Source organism: Cololabis saira, chromosome 3 (assembly GCF_033807715.1).
Source record: "Cololabis saira isolate AMF1-May2022 chromosome 3, fColSai1.1, whole genome shotgun sequence".
NCBI lineage: Eukaryota > Metazoa > Chordata > Actinopteri > Beloniformes > Belonidae > Cololabis > Cololabis saira.
The window spans coordinates 4915163-4931938 of record NC_084589.1 but is presented as its reverse complement, the minus strand read 5'-3'; the positions used below and the strand labels follow the sequence as shown (position 1 = coordinate 4931938).

Here is a 16776-nt window from a genome sequence, read left to right as displayed (position 1 = left end):
TTATTGCCAATATCTGTATCTCCAGACCTGTTTGTAGTCCAGATGAACATTGATGTATATACACCTCCACCACCTCCATTTCTTCTGCCATGATGTAAAAACTGACTTAATCCTTATAAAATCAACAATCTCTTTTTTCTTGTTCAAGTTCAAGGTGGCATCTCCTGATGTGGTCCTCCTATGTTCAGTTATGCTATGTCTCGACTTCTATCTTTCTGGTCCTCCATTCTGTTTGAAAACTGTTATATAATTTATCCCTGACTACACATCTCAGGGATGAAAAAGACCACAAGCTTGTTAAGGGGTCACATCAGCTTAAGCCATCCAGCTTTGTAATAGTGGTGGGACGTCAGGGCCAGCAAGGCCATCTTACTTTTCTATTCATGTCATATTATGCTCCTTCCAGGGCTGTTGTTTTTAGGTCAGAGTTTTTCTCTTTGTATCAAATTTCAGCTATGTTGCCCGGCTGTATGAAATCTGCCCGGGCCTTCAGAATCAACAATGCGGGCGTCTGTGCACTGTAAGTGCACGGGCAAATACAGTTGATAGATAGTTGCTAGCCTCACGTTGAACGTGACGTTTACGCATCCTGTGATTGGATATCGGTAAATACTAGTTTTAGCCATGGCAGTGCTATGCAGATGAATAGAGTTTTCGGGGACATGGCCGTTTTGGTGAGTGCAAATTGTTTTTTTCACGTTAAATATGTTTTTATAATTTATTTCGTTCATATCAAATCCAAAATAGCGAACTAATATGACAAATATACTGAAAATGGAACAAAAAAATCTTGCCCTTCTGCAATGCATGTAAATAATCTGGTGCTTTGGCGCAGCTGTGTGGTTATACTCAAAGCAACAGGTCACAGAAAGCCGTGATACGTCAGGTTTTGACATGAAAACGTTTTTTCACAAAGAGACTTGTTTATTGTGTCTTTCTGATATTAAAACTGCGATTTTGGAATTTATTGTGCAACCTTGTTAAAGCTTGCATATTATTTGTGGACTCATTCAATAAAACTTTTTTGAAAGATCATTTTATGTATGTTTTAATTACTGATGCGGGTTTGTTGATTTTTAAAATGTGCCCATTTTATATATATGCACTATTTCATGCATAATTCATGCACTAAGTTTAGTAGTATGGGGGTGCCCCAAGGGGGTGTGTGTTCCCCCCTCCTCTTCACGGCGTACACTAAGGACTGCAGAAGCAGTTGTCTTAAGACGCACTGAATAAGTGCTTATTTGTGAGTGAGAAGCCTCGACCAATGGCGTGCGTCGCTGGCCTATTTAAGGGGAGGTGATGGGGAACCCGGAAACAAAACCTGGTGGAAGTGGGAGCAGGTGACAGCGGTGGTTGAAGCGGTTTGGCATCCAGTTGACGGTTGTACTAAAGTTATATGTTATTTTGTGTGAGAGTTGAATAAAGACTATAGTATATTGTTTAGTAGTAGGAATTAGGGGTGAAGGGGTGCCGACCGACGGCCTGTAAGGTCCGGAACGGTACCCTTTCTTCCTTTTTTTTTTTTTTTTTTTTTTTTTTTTTTTCTTCTGATAGGGAGAATGTCTAAGAATAAAGCAGGGAATGATAGTGATAGGTATAGTAATTTAGAAGGAGGTATGAGGCAGGATAAAGCAGGGAAAGCGGCAGGTGGAAAGAAAGGTATGGAAAGGCAGGATCAGGGAAGAAAGGACAAGAAGAGGTTTAGACAGGCTAAGAGCGATTCTGATTCAGAGAAGGAATCAGAGCTGATGTTAAGTGAGGAGGAAGGAGTTGTGGAATCTGAGACTGAGAATAATGAAGGACAAAAACGGTTTAATGTGGTGGTTCGATTTGCAGGTGAGGGAGGAGTGGCAAAAATGAATCCGTTGCAGTTGACTAGAGAACTTAAAAAGAAATGTGGGGATATCAAATTTGCTAGGGTTTTAAACGATGGCAATCTGTTTATAGGATGTTCAGATGAGATTCAGGTGGCTGTTGTCAAACAATTCACTACGGTCGGTGAAAAAAAGGTTGTGAAAGTTGTGCAGGTTGGAGAACAAAAATCCAAAAATACCAAAGGAGTCATTACTGGTGTGGCAGTAGACATGGGTGAGGAGGAGTTGAAGGAGAACTTGAATGCTCGTGGCATAGAAATAGTAAATGTGCACAGGATGACTAAAGGTACAGAAAAGGTAACAAGTGAAACGGTACTGGTAGAGTTTAAGGGTGAAGTAATTCCAGACAGAGTCTATTTAGGATTCGTGTGTTTTTATGTGAGAGCCTATATACCGAAACCGATGAGATGTTTCAAGTGTCAAAAATTTGGCCATATTGCTAAATATTGTAAAGAAAAAAGAAGGTGTGCAAGATGTACAGGGGACCATGAATATGGAGAATGTGGAGAAGAAACAAAACCAAAGTGCTGTAGCTGTGGGGGTGAACATAGTGTTACCTTTGGGAAATGTCCAACAATGAGGAAAGAAGTAGAGATTCAGAAAGTAAAAGTGTTGGAAAAGGTAACTTATGCACAAGCCCTGAAGAAGGTTGAGAAGAGAGATGAACCACAAAGACTGGTGGGGGTGGGAGATGGAGGTGGAGAACCAAGAGAGCAGAGGAGAGAGCAGTATCACAAAGACAAAGTCTGGGTGGATAAGAAACAATTGGTGGTGTTCATTACTGCAGCAATAAATTCTACAAGAATATCTATGTCGAGAACGACAAATATACAGATTATAGCAAAGGCAGCGATAGATCACTTGGGAATGAATGATTTGAATTGGGAGGAGATCCAAAGTGAAATTAATAGACAGAGCAGTAGCCAGGACCAAGCAAGGGATCATCTAAATCACGATGAAAATACTTCAGTGGAATGCTAGAAGTTTGGTGGCTAATGGACAAGAGTTCAAACATTATTTAAGAGAGATGGTTGAAAAGCCAGATGTAATATGTATCCAAGAAACTTTTTTGAAACCAGTATTAGATTTTGTTATTTATGGATATGTGGTAATAAGAAGAGACAGGGCTGAAGGTGAAGGCACGGGTGGAGGCGGTGCAGTGTTTATTAGACAAGATTTGTCATACAGAATATTAGAAATAGGAGTAGAACAGGAATATATTGTGTTGGAAGTGTGGGAGATGGAGCAGAATATGGTAATAGTGAATTACTATAACCCATGCAAAACGTTGGAGTTGGAAAGATTACTTAGGATTAAAGGTATTGACAGGAATAATATTATTTGGTGTGCTGATTTTAATGCTCATAATACACTGTGGGGAGGAACACATACAGACATAAATGGCAGAGTCATAGAAGAGTTAATGGAGGAGATGGATCTTGTATGTTTGAATGATGGGAGGGGGACACGAGTCGATGTAAGAACAGGTAATGAGTCGGCATTAGATCTAACATTGGTGTCAGTACGATACGCAGGAATTAGTAAGTGGGTGATGACAGGAAAAACTTTAGGTAGTGACCATTATGTGATAATGTGTACAATAGGAGGGAGAGCAGAAGTGAATGCTGGAAATGGGTTACAGAAGTGGGTGTATAGTAAAGCGAAGTGGGATGTATTTAAATCAGTAAGTGAAAAATTAATGGAATCTGTTGACTTGAATGGGGACATAGATACTATTAACAGTAATGTGACTGAAGCAATTATGTCTGCAGCAAGTCAAGCAATTCCAAAGAGTAAAAACAGGAGGAATAGGAAACTCGTCCCATGGTGGACAGAAGAGTGCTCAAAAGCGGTAAAAGCCCGGAACAAAGCATTTAAAAAAGTTAAAAGAGAGCATAATTATCACAGTCTGATAGAATATCAGAGGGCACAAGCAAAGGTAAGGAAGGTAATCAAACGAGCAAAGAGAGCAAGCTGGAGACACTTTTGTAGTGACATAGGGAGAACAACCCCGGTAGGAGAAGTTTGGGGGATGATAAGAAAGATGGGAGGAGACAGAAGGGAGTGGGAATATCCAGTTATCACCTCAGAAGAACAAACAGCAACAACTGATAAAGATAAAGCAGAGTTATTAGCTGAAGCTTTTGCAAAAGTACACAGTGTGGGAAACTTAACAGAGGAAGGGAGAACGAGAAGAGAAATGAACTTGAGTCATTATCCAGGAATATTAGATATGAGGGAAGATGGAGGGGGGAGTATGGATGACTGTCTTACAATGGCTGAGCTTGTGAGAGCGGTTAATAAAGCAAAACCTTCAGCTCCAGGTGGAGATCAGGTCAGCTATGTAATGTTGAAAAACCTTGGACCAAATGGGATGGCTAAAATGTTACATTTGTATAACAGAGTGTGGAAGGAAGGGAAGCTGCCAAGCGTGTGGAAGGAAGCAGTGGTAATTCCAATTAGGAAGCCTGGGAAAGATCCTTGTAAACCATCAAGCTACAGGCCGATTGCATTAACGTCCAATATGTGCAAGATTATGGAAAGAATGATTACAGAAAGATTAACTTACTACCTTGAGAAGAGAGGTTTGCTGACGAGCTGTCAAAGTGGTTTTAGAAAAGGTAGGAGTACTATGGATGCAGTAGTAAGACTTGAAAATGAGATTAGAAGGGCACAAGCAAATAAAGAATCAGTAGTGGTAGTCTTTTTTGATATTGAAAAAGCCTACGATATGATGTGGAGAGAAGGTTTGATGATCAAATTACATGGGATGGGAGTTGGAGGGAGAACCTTTAACTGGATAAAGAATTTTTTATTTGACAGGAAATTACAGGTCCGAATAGGATGTGAGATGTCGAACAAATATATGGTTGGGAATGGGACTCCGCAAGGGAGTGTTATTAGTCCTCTACTGTTCATAATCATGATAAATGATGTTTTTTCAAATTTTCCATCAGATATTGGTACTTCACTTTTTGCTGATGATGGGGCACTCTGGAAAAGAGGAAGGAATTTGGAGTATATAGTGAGTAAAGTTCAATCAGCAATTGATGGGGTAACAGAGTGGGGGTTGGATTGGGGATGTCGATTTTCTGTGGAAAAAACTCAGTCAGTTATTTTCACCAGGAAAAGAAGGGTGGAAGAGAAGCTATATATGTATGGAAAAGAGCTGGAAAGAGTTGGATCATTTAAATATTTGGGAGTGATATTTGACTCTAAATTGACGTGGGTAGACCACATAAAGAAAGTAGAGGACAAATGTAAAAAAGTAATAAATGTCTTGAGGTGTTTGACAGGAAGGGAATGGGGGGCAAGTTGTGCTTCGTTAAAGACAATCTATGTAGCTATGATAAGATCAGTTATTGACTATGGTTGCATTGTTTATGGATCAGCAGCAGCGTCCCTTTTAAAAAAGGTGGATATAATTCAAGCGAAGGCACTACGGATATGCAGTGGGGCTTTTAGAACAACTCCAGTATGTGCACTACAAGTAGAACTGGAAGAAATGCCATTAGCATTAAGAAGAAAACAGTTGATGAGCAATTATTGGGCATCGTTACAGGGACATGGTGAGTCTCACCCTACAAAAAGAGTTTTAAAGGAGTGCTGGGAGTTTGGAAAAAGTAAGAAAGATAACTTTGGTAGGGTGGGGAATGACATTGCTAAAGAGCTTGGTGTTGGGGAGATGAAGTTAAGTCCAACTGTGGTATATCCATTAATGCCCCCATGGAGGATGATATGGCCATATGTAGACTGGCATTTGTTGGAATTAAAGGGAAAGAGACAAGGGATTGATCTGGCAAATGCAGCAACTCAGTATTTAAAAACAGAGTACAGTGATTTTATTGAAATGTATACGGATGGAGCTAAACAACCGGAGACTGGAGTGACTGGTTTTGGAGTAGTTGTTCCTTCAAAGAGCATAGAAATGAATAGAAGAACTTCAGACCATTTAGCAGTCTACACAGTAGAGATGCTGGGTGTGCTTATAGCTTTAAAATGGGTGGAAAAGAGTCAAGTTAAAAAAATAGTGATTTGTACAGATTCATCTGCAGTTTTAACTAGTATGAGATCGTCTCATTCAAAGAGTCGTCAAGGTCTGCTGTATGAGGTCCTTCAGTCAGCCACAAGATCAGTTTTAAAGGGAAGTGACATTAAGTTTTTATGGGTCCCTGCTCATGTTGGAGTTAAGGGAAATGAGATGGCAGACAGGATGGCCAAGAAGGCAATACAGAAAACGGTGGTAGAAATGAATGTGAATATTAGCAAGTCTGAAGCTAAAAGTGTGATCTGGGAAAAAGTGAATTTAATGTGGCAAGAAAAATGGAGCAATGAGGTCAAAGGAAGGCATCTATATAGTATTCAAGAGAGCACTAGAGTTAAAAGGGTGGGTAGTGGGAAAAGAAGAGAAGAAATCATATTGACAAGGCTAAGATTAGGGCATAGTGCCCTAAACAAAAACTTGAAGGTTGTAGGGAAACATCAGAATGGTTTGTGTGAAGAGTGTCAAGAGGATGAGACTATAGAGCATGTTTTACTGAGTTGTGGGAGATATAAGATGGAAAGGGAAACTATGAATAATAAACTGATAGAATTGGAAGAACAGGAAATGAATATTAAAAGTATATTAGGAATGAAGAATAGGAAACATGTGAAGGCATTGCTTGAGTTTTTGAGAGACACTAGATTATTTGAAAGAATATAGTCAAACAGAGAATGAGGGTATGAATCAGTGTCAGTAGGCTGGACCATGAGAATGATCCAGAAGAGGGCGGTAATGCGCCGGAGAACTGGATGCCAGCCGCCAATAAACCTGAAGAAGAAGAAGAAGAAGAACCCGGAAACAAAGCGCGACTCTTCGCCCCCGCCCACTGCGGGTCCCGGTCGGTTCCTGTCTCGTTCCTCATCCACCTGTGGCTTTGGCCGGCTCGTGTCAGAAGCGGATCTTGCAGAAAGATTCCGTGCTTAATTGCAACTGGTACGTAGTCTGTTTTCAGCATGCTGTGATGGCACCTTTTCTACTTTTAATTCACTGCCGACCTGCACCTGATCGCTTTTTTTCAGCACGTTCCGGCGTCCAGTTTCCTTCCAGTCTGCGCAGCGCGCATTCTGTGAGTTTTTGGGGCTCGCTCCGAGCGTCTGTTAATCGGGCGACTTGTGGAATTGGGCGAGCCTCACTAAGATTAATTAAGACGCCTGGCATCATCTGGTATGTGCTCTTTTAACGAATCTTACTTTCGGCAGTTATTATTTGTAGCATCAATTAAGTGTTTGTATGTATTTTAGGGGTTGCCGGATTTGGTCCCGCTGCCGTTCTTGTCAACCTGAAGTTACCAAGCAGTGTCCTGGTTGGACTGACGCTGTCGCCCGTGTGAAGAGTCTGCAAGACCACCAAGCATCAAAGCATTTTTATACTAAGTTTTAGCTATTGTGCGCGTGTGAGAGAGGGTGTGCGTGCGAGTGAGTGGTTGTGAGACTAGTTGGTGTGTGTGTGTCTAGAGTGTGGTGTGGGGATGCTCCTTTTGGGTTAATTTGGGGTAACTTGGGTTTTGTCGCCCTTGTTACCTTGTGTAACTGATATATTGTGCGTGGTCAGCAACCACAGTGGTCAATCTTTGGTTTTGTCCCCTCCCATTACTTTTGAGCTGTTTATATTGGTTTCATATGTTTGTGTACTTATTTTGTTTTCCTCCTTAAACCCCTTTTTTGTTTCTTTGCTTTTCAGGTGCTGAGCGTTTCACGGCAGGGTGGCAGCCAACCCTTTCGGTGGTGGTGTCCTACTTCTGTGTGTGTGCATTCCACGTATGCTCAGTTTTTGGTTTATTTAATTTACTTCTTTGGTTTGCAGTGAGTGTGACACGTGTGCTTGCATGCTATTGTTCGGACTCTGGCTTCATCCCTTGGTGGCTTGCCCCCCCCCTGCTGGTGGGCCTCAGCCCTGTCAAGCGCGAAAATCACTTCATCCCTGCCCCAAAAATATTGTCGAAGTGTGACTCCATTTTTATTGACCTCCGGGTAAAGTATTTCAAAAGAAACTGATTTTATTGAAACTAAAATAATAAAATTATATTTTCATAACAGTCAGTCTCTGGTGTATCAGTCAATCGAAATTTCACGTTAGCCCTTAACAAGTGTTGACGATCGGTCCACATTTGGCGTTGTTGGCAGGATTGACTTCTAAACACCAGCGACTATTGTTTTGAATTTTGTTTTTGAAAGTGGTTGGTGGTCTGTTGAAAAAGAAAAAAAAAAGGGAAATTTTAATTTTCAGGCATTTCAAGTAACGTCTTTTCTATTTTTGTGTGAGTGTGTTGGCAAGAACGGCAGTGAGCCCAGTGTGGAGGTTGGCAGTGTATTCCTCTGGCTGTGGACTGAAACCTTTGGCAACACGGTGAGCTGAGTTTTGAAGTATGGAGGACGAGACGAAGTTCGACAAGCGCTGGCGATACATTCTTTGCTTCTGGGTCCTTAGTGACCGAGAGGCTGGTATTTGTTCCCCGTGAAAATGCTCAATGTTTCCAGGGAAGTCCGGGATGACGATAACTGACTTGCTTGAAGAAGCAGATTTCTGCGAAAGGGCATGCCACTTCTCCGCCAGGGACCAGGCGTTGAGGTGGTAGCGTTTATGTTCATTACATGTTTTTAACTTTATTTCTTCAAAGAGCGTCTGTTAATCGGACGACTTGTGAATTTATTTCTTCAAAGAGCGTCTGTTAATCGGACGACTTGTGAATTTATTTCTTCAAAGAGCGTCTGTTAATCGGACGACTTGTGAATTTATTTTTTGAAAGAGCGTCTGTTAATCAGACGACTTGTGGGAGTTAGCGCTGAGTGCTACACTTTCTTTTTTTTTTTTTTTCTTAAGGCAAATTTGGTGAAGTTTATCTTCATACAAAATAATGTTGAAGCTGCTTGACGGCAGCTGCGTTATTTGGGCTCGGACCTTGGTGTCCGAGTTCTTGGTTCTGTGACCTCCGTAAAGGGGGCTGCGTGTTCCAGTAACCTGGTGGCTGATCAGCCATCGCAGAACCCTAGTGTGATTGCTTGCCAGTGCATCGGCGGGACGCCGATTGAAAAGCTGGGGGCAGATTGTGGTAAGACGCACTGAATAAGTGCTTATTTGTGAGTGAGAAGCCTCGACCAATGGCGTGCGTCGCTGGCCTATTTAAGGGGAGGTGATGGGGAACCCGGAAACAAAGCGCGACTCTTCGCCCCCGCCCACTGCGGGTCCCGGTCGGTTCCTGTCTCGTTCCTCATCCACCTGTGGCTTTGGCCGGCTCGTGTCAGAAGCGGATCTTGCAGAAAGATTCCGTGCTTAATTGCAACTGGTACGTAGTCTGTTTTCAGCATGCTGTGATGGCACCTTTTCTACTTTTAATTCACTGCCGACCTGCACCTGATCGCTTTTTTTCAGCACGTTCCGGCGTCCAGTTTCCTTCCAGTCTGCGCAGCGCGCATTCTGTGAGTTTTTGGGGCTCGCTCCGAGCGTCTGTTAATCGGGTGACTTGTGGAATTGGGCGAGCCTCACTAAGATTAATTAAGACGCCTGGCATCATCTGGTATGTGCTCTTTTAACGAATCTTACTTTCGGCAGTTATTATTTGTAGCATCAATTAAGTGTTTGTATGTATTTTAGGGGTTTCCGGATTTGGTCCCGCTGCCGTTCTTGTCAACCTGAAGTTACCAAGCAGTGTCCTGGTTGGACTGACGCTGTCGCCCGTGTGAAGAGTCTGCAAGACCACCAAGCATCAAAGCATTTTTATACTAAGTTTTAGCTATTGTGCGCGTGTGAGAGAGGGTGTGCGTGCGAGTGAGTGGTTGTGAGACTAGTTGGTGTGTGTGTGTCTAGAGTGTGGTGTGGGGATGCTCCTTTTGGGTTAATTTGGGGTAACTTGGGTTTTGTCGCCCTTGTTACCTTGTGTAACTGATATATTGTGCGTGGTCAGCAACCACAGTGGTCAATCTTTGGTTTTGTCCCCTCCCATTACTTTTGAGCTGTTTATATTGGTTTCATATGTTTGTGTACTTATTTTGTTTTCCTCCTTAAACCCCTTTTTTGTTTCTTTGCTTTTCAGGTGCTGAGCGTTTCACGGCAGGGTGGCAGCCAACCCTTTCGGTGGTGGTGTCCTACTTCTGTGTGTGTGCATTCCACGTATGCTCAGTTTTTGGTTTATTTAATTTACTACTTTTTGGTTTGCAGTGAGTGTGACACGTGTGCTTGCATGCTATTGTTCGGACTCTGGCTTCATCCCTTGGTGGCTTGCCCCCCCCCTGCTGGTGGGCCTCAGCCCTGTCAAGCGCGAAAATCCCTTCATCCCTGCCCCAAAAATATTGTCGAAGTGTGACTCCATTTTTATTGACCTCCGGGTAAAGTATTTCAAAAGAAACTGATTTTATTGAAACTAAAATAATAAAATTATTATTATTAATTATTTTTAATTATTAACAGTCAGTCTCTGGTGTATCAGTCAATCGAAATTTCACGTGCGCCCTTAACGTGCGCCCTTAACAAGTGTTGACAATCGGTCCACACAGTCATTCTAAAAACACGCTCATAAAATTCTCAGATGATACATTAATCCTGAGTCTGTTGTGTGCCGATGACAGCCCTTCTCTGTATCTCCAAGAGATCACATCTTTTGTGGACTGGTGTGAGAGTAACCACTTGATCTTAAATACTCTTAAGACTAAGGAAATTATCTTTGACCCCAAAAAAGTCACTGACCACGTCCTGTAGCTATTGGGGGGTCGAACCATCAAGCAGGTAAACTCTTATAAGTACTTGGGAGTCGAAATAGATAACTTGCTGAAATGGAACACACATGTTGATTACTTATGCAGCAAACTAGCACAGAGACTGCACTTTCTTGGCAGGCTGAGACTGTTTGGAGTAAAGCTCCACAATCATGATGACATTCTATAATGCTGTACTTGGCAGTCTAATTAGGTACAGTATGGCAGCATGGTATGGCGTACTTTCTGTTCTGCTCAAGAACAAAATCAACAGCTTAATCAAAGTGGCAATGACGATAACTGGGCACAGTAGCTATGCACATCTTCATCTATCTATGAGGAGAGGGCAGTAGTTCTGGCCAGTAGTTCCTTCCAGACCCCTCCCATATCTGACATTCTGAGTACGAGCTCCTGCCGTCCAGGAAACGGTTCAGAGCCAGTAAATGGAAGAGTAATCGTTACAAGCTCTCTTTTCTCCCCACCTCCCTGTCCTTATTTTTTTTTGTGATTAAACTTTTTTTATTGGTTTTCCATCACTTGATCAAGCACTTCACATGTCCATAATATTACCGTACTAACTTACTAGTATAGTGCAGCAGCTAAGCTCATATATGAAAGGTATTGTGCATTTTATGATAGAAGCATGAAACTTTCTACATATCATCTACATCCCCCAAGGATTAATTTCTGAAGTGGAAGCACTTTGGGTCTGACCTCTGGTGACCTTGAGAGGTCATTGACCTCAGCATTGCATTTTTCCATTATTTTCGCTTCATTCTCCATTATAATAAGTACATAATTAAAAAAAAAACATGTCTTTGTTATAATAAAGAAAATTTAGCTCAGTCATGGCCTTTTGTGTGAGTTTGTATATGACAATACTGTTGCTGACCAGCAGAGGGCAGTAGTTGGCAGTTGGCAGTTGGAAGCTGGCAGCACCATTTACTATGACAGAAAGAGTGTGATGTTGCTGTCAGGAAGTGAGTATTTTAATCACCATCCATCTGATGAAAGACAATAGCTATTCATTAATTAAATTAAATAGCTAGCTAGCTAACTGTTAATGAATGAAACAAAATAGCCTAGCTAGCTAGCTGTTGATTAATTAAATAAAATGTCTTGCTAGCTAGCTAACTGTTAATGAATGAAATAAAATAGCTGTATCTAGCTGTTGATGAATTACATAAAATCGTTTGCTAGCTAGCTAGCTAGCTATCTGTTAGTGAATGAAACAAATAGCCTAGCTAGCTAGCTGTTGAGTAATTAAATAAAATGTCTTGCTAGCTAGCTAACTGTTAATGAATGAAATAAAATAGCTGTATCTAGCTGTTGATGAATTACATAAAATCGTTTGCTAGCTAGCTAGCTAGCTAGCTATCTGTTAGTGAATGAAACAAATAGCCTAGCTAGCTAGCTGTTGAGTAATTAAATAAAATGTCTTGCTAGCTAGCTAACTGTTAATGAATGAAATAAAATAGCTGTAGCTAGCTGTTGATGAATTACATAAAATCGTTTGCTAGCTAGCTAGCTAGCTAGCTATCTGTTAGTGAATTAAATAAAATAGATATAGCTAGCTGTTAATTAATTAAATAAAATTGCTTGCTAGCTGGTTGTTGATGAATTAAAGCTATCTAACATGTAATAGTAAATTTACACAATGTGTTATGTTCTTTCAGGATTCCTCTGTAGCCTGTGTCAGCTAGCCTCCAGCGCCCTTCAAAATTGTGATAAGTCAACACTGTCTGCATCATGTCAAAACGCCATTTACTGGTTGATCCAACTCAGCCTCAAAGAATTCCAAGTTGAGTAGCCCTATTAACTGGGAACTCTGTGCTCTTTGTCAAATAAAAACAGGAGAAGCTTTGCAATGCCCCACCAGGCATAACAAGCCATCAGAAGACAGTGGTTATGTGTCATTGGCCAGGGATCTCCTTGCATTCCAAGAAATTGGACAAATACCACCTAAGTTGGACTTGGACAGGCTGGATGATGGGAATGGCATAGAGGCCACGCTGAGGACCAACAGAGCACAGTGGCACAAGGCCTGTAGAGTAAAATACAATCAAAGTACACTGCAACGATGGCGGAAGTCATTAGAAAAGTTGGAACAGTGTGATGTAGCCATGGTTCACACACGGTCTTCATCACTGTCGTAGTCACAGGCCTTCTTAAGGGCATCTCCTATATCATTCTGAAATGTCAAAAGTGTGTCTCTTCCCTGTGAATGTGCCATTAAACCAGGTACCTCTGAGAGAAGCCTGTTCTTTAGTCTGGTTGTGTGGATCCGATTCCCCACTGTGGCACCAAGCTGTTCAAGTCGAATTTGGTACAGGTTACCCAGGTCAGACAATTTGAATACTGGAGCAGTGTCCTCCTCACTTCTTCTTTCCTCCATGAAGGCTACCAACTCTGCAAACGCAATACCAAGTAGCTGAGCATCTTCCTTGTGTTCATCCTTTGATATAGCCTGTCTTGCTTTGTTATAGCTTCTGGAGGCAGTTTAGATGATATTTTGCTTCAAGGGCTATCATGTCCGCAGGTGCAAGTTTAGCAAGCAACTCGGTGTCTTCTGTTTCCACGGCAGCTTTTCTAACTTTGGCATCTAACTGTTTTGTTGATGCCATATTGAGCATTTCAGACCCAGCAGGCTTGTTGCAGAAGAAACACAAAGGGTCTTTTGGGTGGATATGACTGTGAGAAGACCGTGTGTGAACCATGGCTACATCACACTGTTCCAACTTCCGCCGTCGTTGCAGTGTACTTTGATTGTATTTTACTCTACAGGCCTTGTGCCACTGTGCTCTGTTGGTCCTCAGCGTGGCCTCTATGCCATTCCCATCATCCAGCCTGTCCAAGTCCAACTCAGGTGGTATTTGTCCAATTTCTTGGAATGCAAGGAGATCCCTGGCCAATGACACATAACCACTGTCTTCTGAGGGCTTGTTATGCCTGGTGGGGCATTGCAAAGCTTCTCCTGTTTTTACTTGACAAAGAGCACATAGTTCCCAGTTAATAGGGCTACTCAACTTGTAATTCTTTGAGGCTGAGTTGGATCAACCAGTAAATGGCGTTTTGACATGATGCAGACAGTGTTGACTTATCACAATTTTGAAGGGCGCTGGAGGCTAGCTGACACAGGCTACAGAGGAATCCTGAAAGAACATAACACATTGTGTAAATTTACTATTACATGTTAGATAGCTTTAATTCATCAACAACCAGCTAGCAAGCAATTTTATTTAATCCATCAACAGCTAGCTACAGCTATTTTATTTCATTCATTAACAGTTAGCTAGCTAGCAAGACATTTTATTTAATTACTCAACAGCTAGAGAGCTAGGCTATTTGTTTCATTCACTAACAGATAGCTAGCTAGCTAGCTAGCAAACAATTTTATGTAATTCATCAACAGCTAGCTACAGCTATTTTATTTAATTCATTAACAGTTAGCTAGCTAGCAAGACATTTTATTTAATTAATCAACAGCTAGCTAGCTAGCTAGGCTACTTTGTTTCTTTCATTAACAGTTAGCTAGCTAGCTATTTAATTTAATTAATGAATAGCTATTGTCTTTCATCAGATGGATGGTGATTAAAATACTCACTTCCTGACAGCAACATCACACTCTTTCTGTCATAGTAAATGGTGCTGCCAGCTTCCAACTGCCAACTGCCAACTACTGCCCTCTGCTGGTCAGCAACAGTATTGTCATATACAAACTCACACAAAAGGCCATGACTGAGCTAAATTTTCTTTATTATAACAAAGACATATATTTTTTTAAATGATGTACTTATTATAATGGAGAATGAAGCGAAAATAATGGAAAAATGCAATGCTGAGGTCAATGACCTCTCAAGGTCACCAGAGGTCAGACCCAAAGTGCTTCCACTTCAGAAATTAATCCTTGGGGGATGTAGATGATATGTAGAAAGTTTCATGCTTCTATCATAAAATGCACAATTGGTTTGCTTATCTGCCGCACTAGTAAGCGGGACATTTACTAAAAGAAACTAGAGGTTTCGCTCAGCGGGAAGTCAGGAAACACTGTGGTCATTCATCGGGAGAAGTACGTGCTCATATTAGCATCTCTTCAGCGACTGCAGGAAGGTGGCAAACATCGTTCCGCACAGGATTTTACCTGGATGAGGAAATACCACCTTGTTGACTGTAATGGTGTGAGTAAAATCGCCAAAAGAGGGCTGAAACACTGCTTGTAGCAAAAGAAGATTTTTTGTAGCAAAAAAAGAACATATAAATTAAGGAGCTGCAACAATCATATTTCAACGTGACGCAGGACAACATCATGCTTTTTCTGGAGCTGTGTGAGAACTGCCAGCTCAAACATAAAAAGGGGAGGAAAAACATTGTTGTGAAGCCTATCGTTTCCAACCACATGAACTCAAGCTCTCAAGTAGATCTCACTGACATCCAAAGAGCTTGAGATTATCGTTTCATAATGGTTTATCAAGATCACCTGACTAAATTCCTCTGTCTCCGCCCTTTGAAGACTAAAACAGCTGAGGAGGTGGATCATCATTTGCTCCACATATTTAGTGACAAAGGAGCGCCACAGATTTTACAGAGTGACAATGGCAGAGTTATCCAACAGGATCATTGAAGAGTTGGTTTCTATGTGGCCAGAATGCAAACTTGTGCATAGTATGCCAAAAACCGCCGCTTCCACTCTGGCATAGGGCGGACTCCATATGAGGCAATGTACGGCAGGCCCATGACGGTTCGACTTGAGGGACTGCGTTTACCAGAGGAGTGTGACGTAACCACAGAGGAACAGCTGATGGAGGTGTGTGGGCAGTCAGACCAGGGAAGGTTCGATGTGGAGGGCGTGGAGAGAGCAGCGGATGGTGACGGCAATAAATGTGTGTCCTGTCAACAACCCGTATCTGGAGCACACAAGTGTGAAATCTGTGGTCATGATTGTCACGCTATACAACCTTGCAGCGTTGCCATGGGTGGAGAAGAAGGTTATGGAGCACCTGTAAAGTTTTCTCACTGCCAAAATGCCGAGAATCGCCATGAGCAACAGAAGGCAGCTAAGAGGAAGCAGGAGGACCAAGCAGACAGGATGAAAGAACTCTCCGCCAAGCGCTTCAAAATGTCTGAGGTTGGCCAGTGTGTCAGAGTCCCAGTTCCAGGGGTGGACCGTGGGAAGACAGAGCCCCGCAACATCTTGGCTGTCGTGCTTGAGGTAACTGAGGATGGGTGTTACAGACTAGGAACCAAGAATGGAGTCTTGAAGCAGCTTTATGTCCGGAACCAGTTTGACCCTCGCAAGGAGTCATTCCTCGGTGTTGAGGAGGTTCCCAAAGAGAAGGAAGTGTCATTGCGCCAAACAGCATCAGTTCTGTCGGATGGGAATGGGCAAGTTCAACAGGTGTAACTGCACACAATCCACCCGGTGTAGCACAAATAAATGTTACTGCAAGAAAAGAGGACTGGACTGCAATAGCAAATGCCATGACAGCACCACATGCTGCAACAAGTAGAAGCAACTGCAAGAAGCCCCACTCTGTGTCATATGTAGCCTAAAATGTTCAAATTTATATTATATTAGTTTATAACTGTTGCAATATGTTCTAGCACTAAATAACAAGCCTGCTCTGTGTTATGTTCAAGCTATGATTTCGTTCGATCTTATTGACATAAGAGATGTTTTAATTAAAGATTCATATTTTTCTTGCCTTTTGCAGAAACAAATAAAATTTAAATGAAATGTACAACACCAGTTTGAAACTTTGTAATAAGTGAATTGCGCTGCAAATGCCATCAAATCATCACCTGTTGCAATAAGTATGCAGACCTACATATAGTATATTTTTAAGTTTCTTTGATTACGTAAAATATTTAGGGATTGGTGTTGGCGTAAACAGTGGACAGTATGATAAAAATAGTTAAGTGCACCTGCTCAAACTGGTCTACAGCTTGAAATGACAATTAAAAGGAAGGTGTATTATAAAATAATAATAATAATCATCATCATCATCATCATCATCATCATCATCATAATAATAACAATGCCCACTGCAATTACGGTCTATTATTATAGTTTAATAATAATAATAATAGGCTAATAGCCTAATAATAATAATTGGTATATTGTTATTATTATTATAATTATAATTATGATAATATTAATCAATGTAAT

The 16776-nt window shown here is 41.5% G+C and overlaps 1 protein-coding gene and 1 long non-coding RNA gene across 3 annotated transcripts in view; one reads left to right on the top strand and one right to left on the bottom strand.

Moving 5' to 3' along the window:
- The window catches only part of bves (blood vessel epicardial substance), a 57314-nt gene that overhangs the window by 34317 nt on the left and 6221 nt on the right, over nucleotides 1-16776 (bottom strand). The window lies entirely within an intron of this gene.
- LOC133440823 (uncharacterized) lies at nucleotides 6749-7904 on the top strand. Its single transcript, XR_009782365.1, has 3 exons — nucleotides 6749-6855; nucleotides 6942-7086; nucleotides 7164-7904. It is a non-coding gene; the product is annotated as an uncharacterized LOC133440823 (long non-coding RNA).